The sequence below is a fragment of the Carya illinoinensis genome, chromosome 10 (genome assembly GCF_018687715.1).
Source record: "Carya illinoinensis cultivar Pawnee chromosome 10, C.illinoinensisPawnee_v1, whole genome shotgun sequence".
In the NCBI taxonomy this organism is placed as follows: Eukaryota; Viridiplantae; Streptophyta; class Magnoliopsida; order Fagales; family Juglandaceae; genus Carya; species Carya illinoinensis.
Genome location: NC_056761.1, coordinates 16,484,146 through 16,492,490, shown reverse-complemented (window position 1 = coordinate 16,492,490; position 8,345 = coordinate 16,484,146). Strand labels below are relative to the sequence as shown.

General features: G+C 32.3%; 1 long non-coding RNA gene across 1 annotated transcript; it reads left to right on the top strand.

Annotated features, from left to right (window-relative positions):
• Positions 1-7,456: 7,456 nt before the first annotated feature.
• LOC122279302 lies at positions 7,457-8,231 on the top strand. The gene is made up of 2 exons (XR_006229555.1): positions 7,457-7,525; positions 7,608-8,231. It is a non-coding gene; the product is annotated as an uncharacterized LOC122279302 (long non-coding RNA).
• Positions 8,232-8,345: the final 114 nt, after the last annotated feature.

The following is an 8,345-nucleotide window of genomic DNA, read 5'->3' as shown; positions in this document are numbered from 1 at the left end:
TCGTCTTCATTTTTTTCTTCCCATGAAGCCTCCCTTTGTGGTCGCCGTTAACCCTTCGTTAGGTATAGATCTCGAACCCTAACCCTAGCCTGCCCCTTTCCCTTCATCCCGAAACCTTAACCCTAACTCTAACCCTAACCTAGCCCCTTTCCCTACATCCCAAAACCCTAACCCTAGAAGAAGGTGATCAAGGACTCTAGTAATCAAAGGCAAGCATTTCTTCAAAGTGAAAAATATGATTTTCCATATATCTTGCATTTCTTTGTTTGGTAATTGTTAGGTAATAGCATTTCTTCGACTATGATGTAATTTGTTTTTTTTTTTATTATAACATGAGCAGGACATTATTGAAGTATTCATTCAAGTTCTTGTGTATATTAATTTTTGTTTTCCATATTACAAATTTTGAGCCTAGACTGGGAGGCACAAAGTAGCTTAGCCACTGGCCCCTCTGGCTTTGAATGGTTATCATAATTCTGTTTACTGTTTAATTTAGAAAATGATTATGATAGAATTTATATTACATATGATAGGTGAATGGCATCAATATTGCCACTACAAGTGCATCAATATCAGCACTGTTCACCAAAATCTGTGGAAATACTCATCTGGTTTCTGGGATTGTCAATTAACGTTTTAACTTTGGATATACCTTGTTCGAACTTGAGAGACACAAGATTCTTCTTTATTTATTTTTTTCCCAAATTCTTGGCACTTATCTTTGTGTAAATTATTGTATCTTATTGTTTCTTCTCTGTTTGTGCGTCTGTTTGGGGTCTAATAGCTGGACTAGAATCCAGCGGAGTCCATATTGGGATAGTTGAAGGTTACCTGCAAGGAAAGACACTTGTGATTGCTCAGTTAAAAGCCTTTTTGGGCTTGCTTATCAATCAAATAGAACGATCCAAAGCCCCTATTTCAGCATTTGTATTTAGAGTTTGTTGAGCCTTAATTATGGGGTTGATTAGGCTTGTGGTAAGAGGTTTATAACTTTTTTTGACACGGATATACTAGTTAGGTATAATAACCATCATGGAAAGTCTTACCACTAGTTTCTAAATTTTCTAATAATTTTAAAATCCTTCTAAAAAATTATTATGAGTTATGGTCTGAGTATGTTTCACATGGAATTAATTTTCCATATTGAGGTTATGATATTTTTGTTGAATATGTGTCTTTTGATGTGTGCCTTTCCATTGTGATTATGGTTCATGTTAGAATGTCATTATCAACATTGTATTCTTCATCTTTTGCTACACGTACTTTGAGTCAATCATTGTGTTGCTGTGAGTTTGAACCTACATTAAGATACTCAAACATTACAAAAACTCCAAGACGACCCTTCTTAGAGTGTCTAAAGTACAACACAAAGGTAACTACATGATTTGTAATGTAACATGTTTAATAAATTGATTAATATTATATACATCTAATATTTTTTATATATGTATAAAATGATTAGGGATTACCATACTGTAAGTATTACAAATAGAAATGAGGAAGTTCTGAAGAATGAGTTGGTGTTTCTTGACCAAGAACCTGAAACAAGGCATTCACGCATGCTACTCCAAGTGTATTGGACATTTGTAGTTGTTGTTTGTTATTACTTAGTGGCTTGGAAGTGGTTTTATTAAAATGTTTATAGAGTTTAAATATTTAGATTATTTGTTTTAATATTAAAATGTTTGGAACTCGTTATATTATATTATTTCATATTTCACTACTTTTCCTAGAGGATGGATTTTCTCTGTCCATGATGATTGTAATAAATTTGAGCTTCTGAAAGGTGCTTGAGTTAGACAAATGAATCACATAATTAGCTAGAATGCCACTTTGCCCTGCTTCTTGTTGCAACTTGTAATTGAATGGCGCCCAGATTCAACATACAAATGAAATCTACCGCAACATACAAAAATCAGACAAATGCCATAAGATAATTCTCATTTTTGTAGGTTCTACTTTCTATTGCAATCTGTTCTCCCAAATTTACAAACCTTTCAATTAAATGAAACACCCACAGACTTGTACATATTGGTTAAATTACATGATACAATTAAACATAAATGCATTTGTTCTCCCACTTCTATTCTGGCTAGTTTGGGAATGAAGCTAAATTACATTATACAATTAAACATAAATGCACTTGCTCAAAGTGTGGCTACTCTTCATTGCAACTTCAACATCTCCTAAGCAGCACAGCCTCCACATACAATACTCCTGTAGTTAAAATAAGAATATTTAATGAGAAGTCATATCTAATAGACAATTTTTATGCACATATTTATTATGGCATCATGTCATATATTGAGTCCATGCAGACCCTTCTCTAATTCTAAAATGAAAGAAATTAAAAGAGTAAGCTCCAAGTCATTTTAGTAAGTAGTACAGTTGATGGGGTGGGGGAAATGACAATTGTAATAATAGATAAATAATCCAATACAAAATGCTATAAGCAATTAACATTCTTCAGCCAATATACATGTACACACAAGACATCGTCCACAACTGCATGCTAAGGGAAATTGTCAATATAAATGTAGATGCATATGGCCTGTTCGAAATATATATATATATATATATATATATGGTACTTATCATGTGAATGAAAAGTTAGAAGATGCATAGGCCAATTAGAAGTCTCAGGCATGCATGCACCATGCAGAGTTAGTCATGACTATTTTATCATTTTGGCCCTTGGGAATCCTTGGAAACCCAAAAAAGCAATAACATGATGTGAGTGACATGATAAAAATAAATAGATAAAGCATGCATCAAGAGGTCATTATATATATATATATAAATATATATATATATATATATATATTTAGGTCCTTAATGTCTTCTTTGCCAGGTTGCTTTGGTGGAATATATTTATCAAACATAATTGCCCCAAGTAAACTCCAAACTGGGGTTATTAATTTGTCTCAACCCCTCCTCTAGCTACTAAGCTGTGTACAGTATAGAAAGTGTCAAGATCAATGTTTTGAATACCGTACAGGATGCCGTACCAGTCAAGGTACTAAAACGAAATACTTCGATATCAGTACCATTTCGTGTACCGTTTCTGGATAGTTAATATATGAATCAATTATATATAAAAATTATATTCCAAAATAATAGTCTATATATGAATAAATTATATATAAATACATATATATATATATAAATTATAAATAGTCTGGTTTGAATTGGGAGTAAAAAATGAGCTTCTAGTTTGAAGAAATAAAAAATAAAATAAAATAAAAAAGAAGAAGAAGTAAAGGCTAAAATATTGGTCGGTACAACTGGTATTTAGACCGATACAAAACAGGTAAAATACATGTACTGGACCAGTGACTGGTACGATATATACTAGCCGGTATGGTACGGTATTCACAACAATGTTCAAGATTCCTTGGTCCCTCTTGAGTCCATATCCATGCACCCAATCCACTAGTAATCAAGTCAAATGTTGCAATTAAAATGCCTTGAGAACAAAACACCTTCTATGTCTAATCATAAAGCTAAAGTGATTCAAGTGTCCACTAGAGGGTTACAAAAGTGGGAAAGACCAGGATGTGGATTTGTTAAAGTGAATTGGGATGCTTCTTTAGAAGTGAAAGAGAAGCAAATGGGAGTAGGAATTATTATAGGGATGAGGAGGGAGAACTGATGGTTGCTGTCTGTGACTAAAAGAAACATGTTAAAGTTCCTATGGTGGCAGAGTGCATTGCTTTGTAGATGGCATTGGAGTTATGCAGTGAACTTAATATAAAGAATGCAATATTTGAAGGAGATGCAAAAACTATTATTATGGCAGCTCATAGGGAAGAAGTGGAAATGTCTTGCTTTGATTCCTTGGTTGAAAATGTAAAGTTTTTCTTTAAAAGTAATAAACATTGGCAGCTGCAATTTACATGTAGAGAGAACAATACATAGCACATTCTTTAGCTAGGACAACTCTAGGTCTGTTAGAAAAAATTGTGGATAGAAGAAATGCCAGCCTTTGTTGCAAAGGTTCTGGATAATGACAAACTTTGTAATACTGAAATTCATTAATGAAATATTGAGGTATTATTTCAAAAAAAAATAAAAAATAAAAAATAAAGCTCAAGTGATAACCCTGTGTTGCCCAGATGACTAACACAAGAGGTGGAGTGAATTGAGTTGTATTTAAAAAAAATAACAATTATAAATCAAATATACAATATAAAATATAAACAAAATACGAAACAATAATAAATATAAAGAGTAAGGATAAGAGAGAAGCAAACTCAGTATGTTAACGAGATTCGGCTCCACTGCCTATGTCCTCGTCTCAAGTTACCCCTTGAGGATTCCCAAATTCACTATTCAACTTCCTTCAGGTAGAGATAGAAACCTATTACACTTTTGAACAACACCGCTACAAAGGATCCGTGTAGAACACCCTCTACACTTGCAATCACCTTACACGTGGTGATTCAACTATTCCTTGTGTAGAACACTTTGTTGAAGCTAAGGTTTCAAGTTTTGTGTAATTATATATCTACACATGAATTTTGATGATAACAAATGAATTCAAAGAATAAAGAAGTCTCAAGCTCAAGTTGTCTACACAATGGAGTCAAGCACATCAAGGAAATAAGCATGAGCAAGAAGGGAACAAGTTTACATTAAAGTTATAGAATAATGTTGTAAATCTCTTCAAAATTCGAAATTAGGATTAATGCTCAAAATTAATATTTTATCATAATGCATTAAAATACATTTTCCACATGTGCATGAATATTTTTGAAAATTAAATTTGAAATTTTTGAAAGATGATTGATTGTCATCTTTTACATGTGCATGCCTTGATTAAAGGGTTGAACTTTGAAAATATTAAAGATGATTGATTATCATCTTTTACATGTGCATGCCATGATTAAAGGGTTGAACTTTGAAAATATTAAAGATGATTGATTGTCATCTTTCACATGTGCATGTTTTATTTGAATATTTTCAAAAGTGATTGATGCTTTTTTAAACTTATACAAAAGGTAAATGATTTTGTTTGAAAAATTTGAAAAGTAAAGTGTGCTCCTTTTGTCATATACAAAAAGTAAAAGATTAGGTTTGAATTTTTTGAAAAGGAAAGTGTGCTCCTTTTGTCATATGCAAAAAGTAAAAGATTAGGTTTGAATTTTTTGAAAAGGAAAGTGTGCTCCTTTTGTCATATGCCAAAAGTAAAATATTAGATTTTATTTTTTTGAAAAAGTGAATGATGTTATCTTTGACATGTGAATCTTTTTAAATTTGAATATGAAGTCTCATATGCCTATAAATAGATCATTTGAGAGCTTCACATTTACAACACCAAGAGCATACAACATTCATTCAAAGCTTTTATTCTCTCTTCTCTAAGCATTGAGCCTTAATCCCTGTTCATTTTGAGAGATATAGTTTGCGCTGTATTGTTCTTATTTCACTTATTGAGGAGTGTTTTCTGATAACCTACCCACTATCAGTTTTTGTATCAGAAAAAGGGTGTGTATAACCCTTGTGCGTGTAGGAAGTATTCTACACGGGGAATAGTTGAATCACCACGTGTAAGGTGATTGCAAGTGTAGAGGGTGTTCTACACGGATCCTTTATAGCGGTGTTGTTCAAAGGTGTAATAGGTTTCTATCTCCACCTGAAGGAGGTTGAATAGTGAATTTGGGAATCCTCAATGGGTAGTTTGAGGCGAGGATGTAGGCAGTGGGGCCGAACCTCGTTAACATACTGAATTTGCTTATCTCTTACCCTTACTCTTTATATTTATTGTTATTTCATATTTTGTTTATATTTTATATTATATATTTGATTTATAATTGTTATTTTTTAATACAACTCAATTCACCCCCCCTCTTGTGTTAGTCATCTGGGCAACACACTTTCTACACGCACAAGGGTTATACACACCCTTTTACTGATACAAGAGCTGATAGTGGGTAGGTTATCAGAAAACACGCCTTAATGAGTAAAATAAGAACAATACAGCACAAACTATATCTCTCAAAATGAATAAGGATTAAGGCTCAATGCTTAGAGAAGAGAGAAGGAAAGCGTTGAATGAATGTTGTATGCTCTTGGTGTTGTAAATGTGAAACTCTCAAATGATCTATTTATAGGCATATGAGACTTCATATTCAAATTTAAAAAGATTCACATGTCAAAAACAACATCATTAATTTTTTCAAAAAAAATCAAATAAAAGGTTATTCTTTTTCAATTGTCAAAGACAACATTATTAATTTTTCAAAAATTTCAAACATAATCTTTTACTTTTGGCATATGACAAAAGGAGCACACTTTACTTTTCAAATATTTCAAACCTAATCTTTTACTTTTTGCATATGACAAAAGGAGCACACTTTACTTTTCAAAATTTTCAAACCTAATCTTTTTACTTTTTGCATATGACAAAAGAAGCATACTTTACTTTTCAAATATTTCAAATAAAAACATCTACATTTTGCATAAGTCAAAAAAAGTATCAATCACTTTTAAAAATATTCAAATAAAACATGCACATGTGAAATATGACAATCAATCATCTTTAATATTTTCAAAGTTCAACCCTTTAATCAAGGTATGCACATGTGAAAGATGACAATCAATCATCTTTCAAAATTTTCAATTTTAATTTCAAAAATATTATGCACATGTGGAAAATATATTTTAATGCTTTATGATAAAATATTAATTTTGAGCCTTAATCCTAATTTCAAATTTTTAAGAGATTTACAACATTACTCTATCACTTTAATGTGAACTTGTTCCCTTTTTGCTCATACTTGTTTCCTTGATGTGCTTGACTCCATTTTGTAGACAACTTGAGCTTGAGACTTCTTTATTCTTTGAATTCATTTGTTATCATCAAAATCTATGTGTAAATATGTAATTATACAAAACTTGAAACCTTGGGTTTAACACCCTGATTAAAGTGTCATGTATGCAATTGACAGTTCTCGTGCTAAGGATGAAAAGAGAGCATTATGCCTAGCTGCTGTGGTAGTTCTGCTAAGGATGAAATGAGAGCATTATGCCCAACTGCTAGACAAATTTCCAAGCCTTCAGCAAATTGATTGCCTTATCCAAATAGGAACACTAAAAAAAGTAATTTTGAGACAACATTTAGAATCCATTAAATGTAACCTCAGCATAACCAACAAGGAAGCATTTGAGGACTTCGGCTTTCATCTCAACAAATTGTATTTTACCTAAAAGTCCAGAAGGGGGAAATAATCCCCACAAGCTTCCTCCATCCTAGAATAGCACTTTTTATCACACGTCTAATAGCACTGATGGCTAAACTAGGTTGAATATGCACTCTTAGATTCACTTTTTTTCTTATTCAAAAATCAACCCTTTGAGATTGCTAGTAGGTTTCAAAGTGACAATGGAAGAACAAATGGCGCAATACAGAGAGAAGTTCTTTTGATAGAAAAACTGAAATAAGCTTTCTTGCTTTCTCTAGGTAAGAGACAACTCAAGAATATATGATCGACCAACATGGAGGAGCGTTTGTAGCATGTTTCAGGTAATTTATATTTCTTCTGAATGTAAACTATTGTTATCTATACCATGGAAAAATAAATAGATCTTACCAATGCTTGATGAAGCTGCCAACGGAGAAGACCCACACGAAAATGATGACCCACGGTCCCAGCACGACGAACCAAATCAGACGAAGACGAAGACGAAGAACTAACACACACGCAAGGTCTAAACGATTGAACACAAACACGAAGAAGAAGAAGAAGAAGAAGAAGAAGAAGAAGACCCACTTCCCTGAAGAGTAATACTACATACAATTATGAAATGTATAAGGGTCGTACAGTCGTTTTGAAAAAGAGTAAAAAAGAAGACCCACTTCCCTGAAGAGTAATACTACATACAATTATGAAATGTATAAAGGTCGTACAGTCGTTTTGAAAAAGAGTAAAATTCACTTTTAAAAATTTATTCTTTTTCATGAGTCACGTATTTATTTATTTTTTTCAAAGTGATTGTGCGGCGCTTGTGAATTCACAAATGCAAGTATCATTCCTTTTTCTAATTAGAGTTGTTTTTAATGGTAGAAAAATTTGGGTTGGAGATGCACCAAATGGGGAACAGTTTAGTAGTTCTCGTGCATCTGCAGAATAAGAATATGTATCTCCGTTGGATAATTCTAGATACAGTTATGAGTTATACAAGTATGATGCACTTCTTTCAATAAAGAGTGGAATCTACTATTAAAACAATTAATTTTTATTATATAAGTCTTATATTTATTCATTTTTTCAAAATAAATGCATGACGTTTGCGTATTCTATGACTGTAAATACCATTTTTCATCCTTGTTAACATGAGAATAG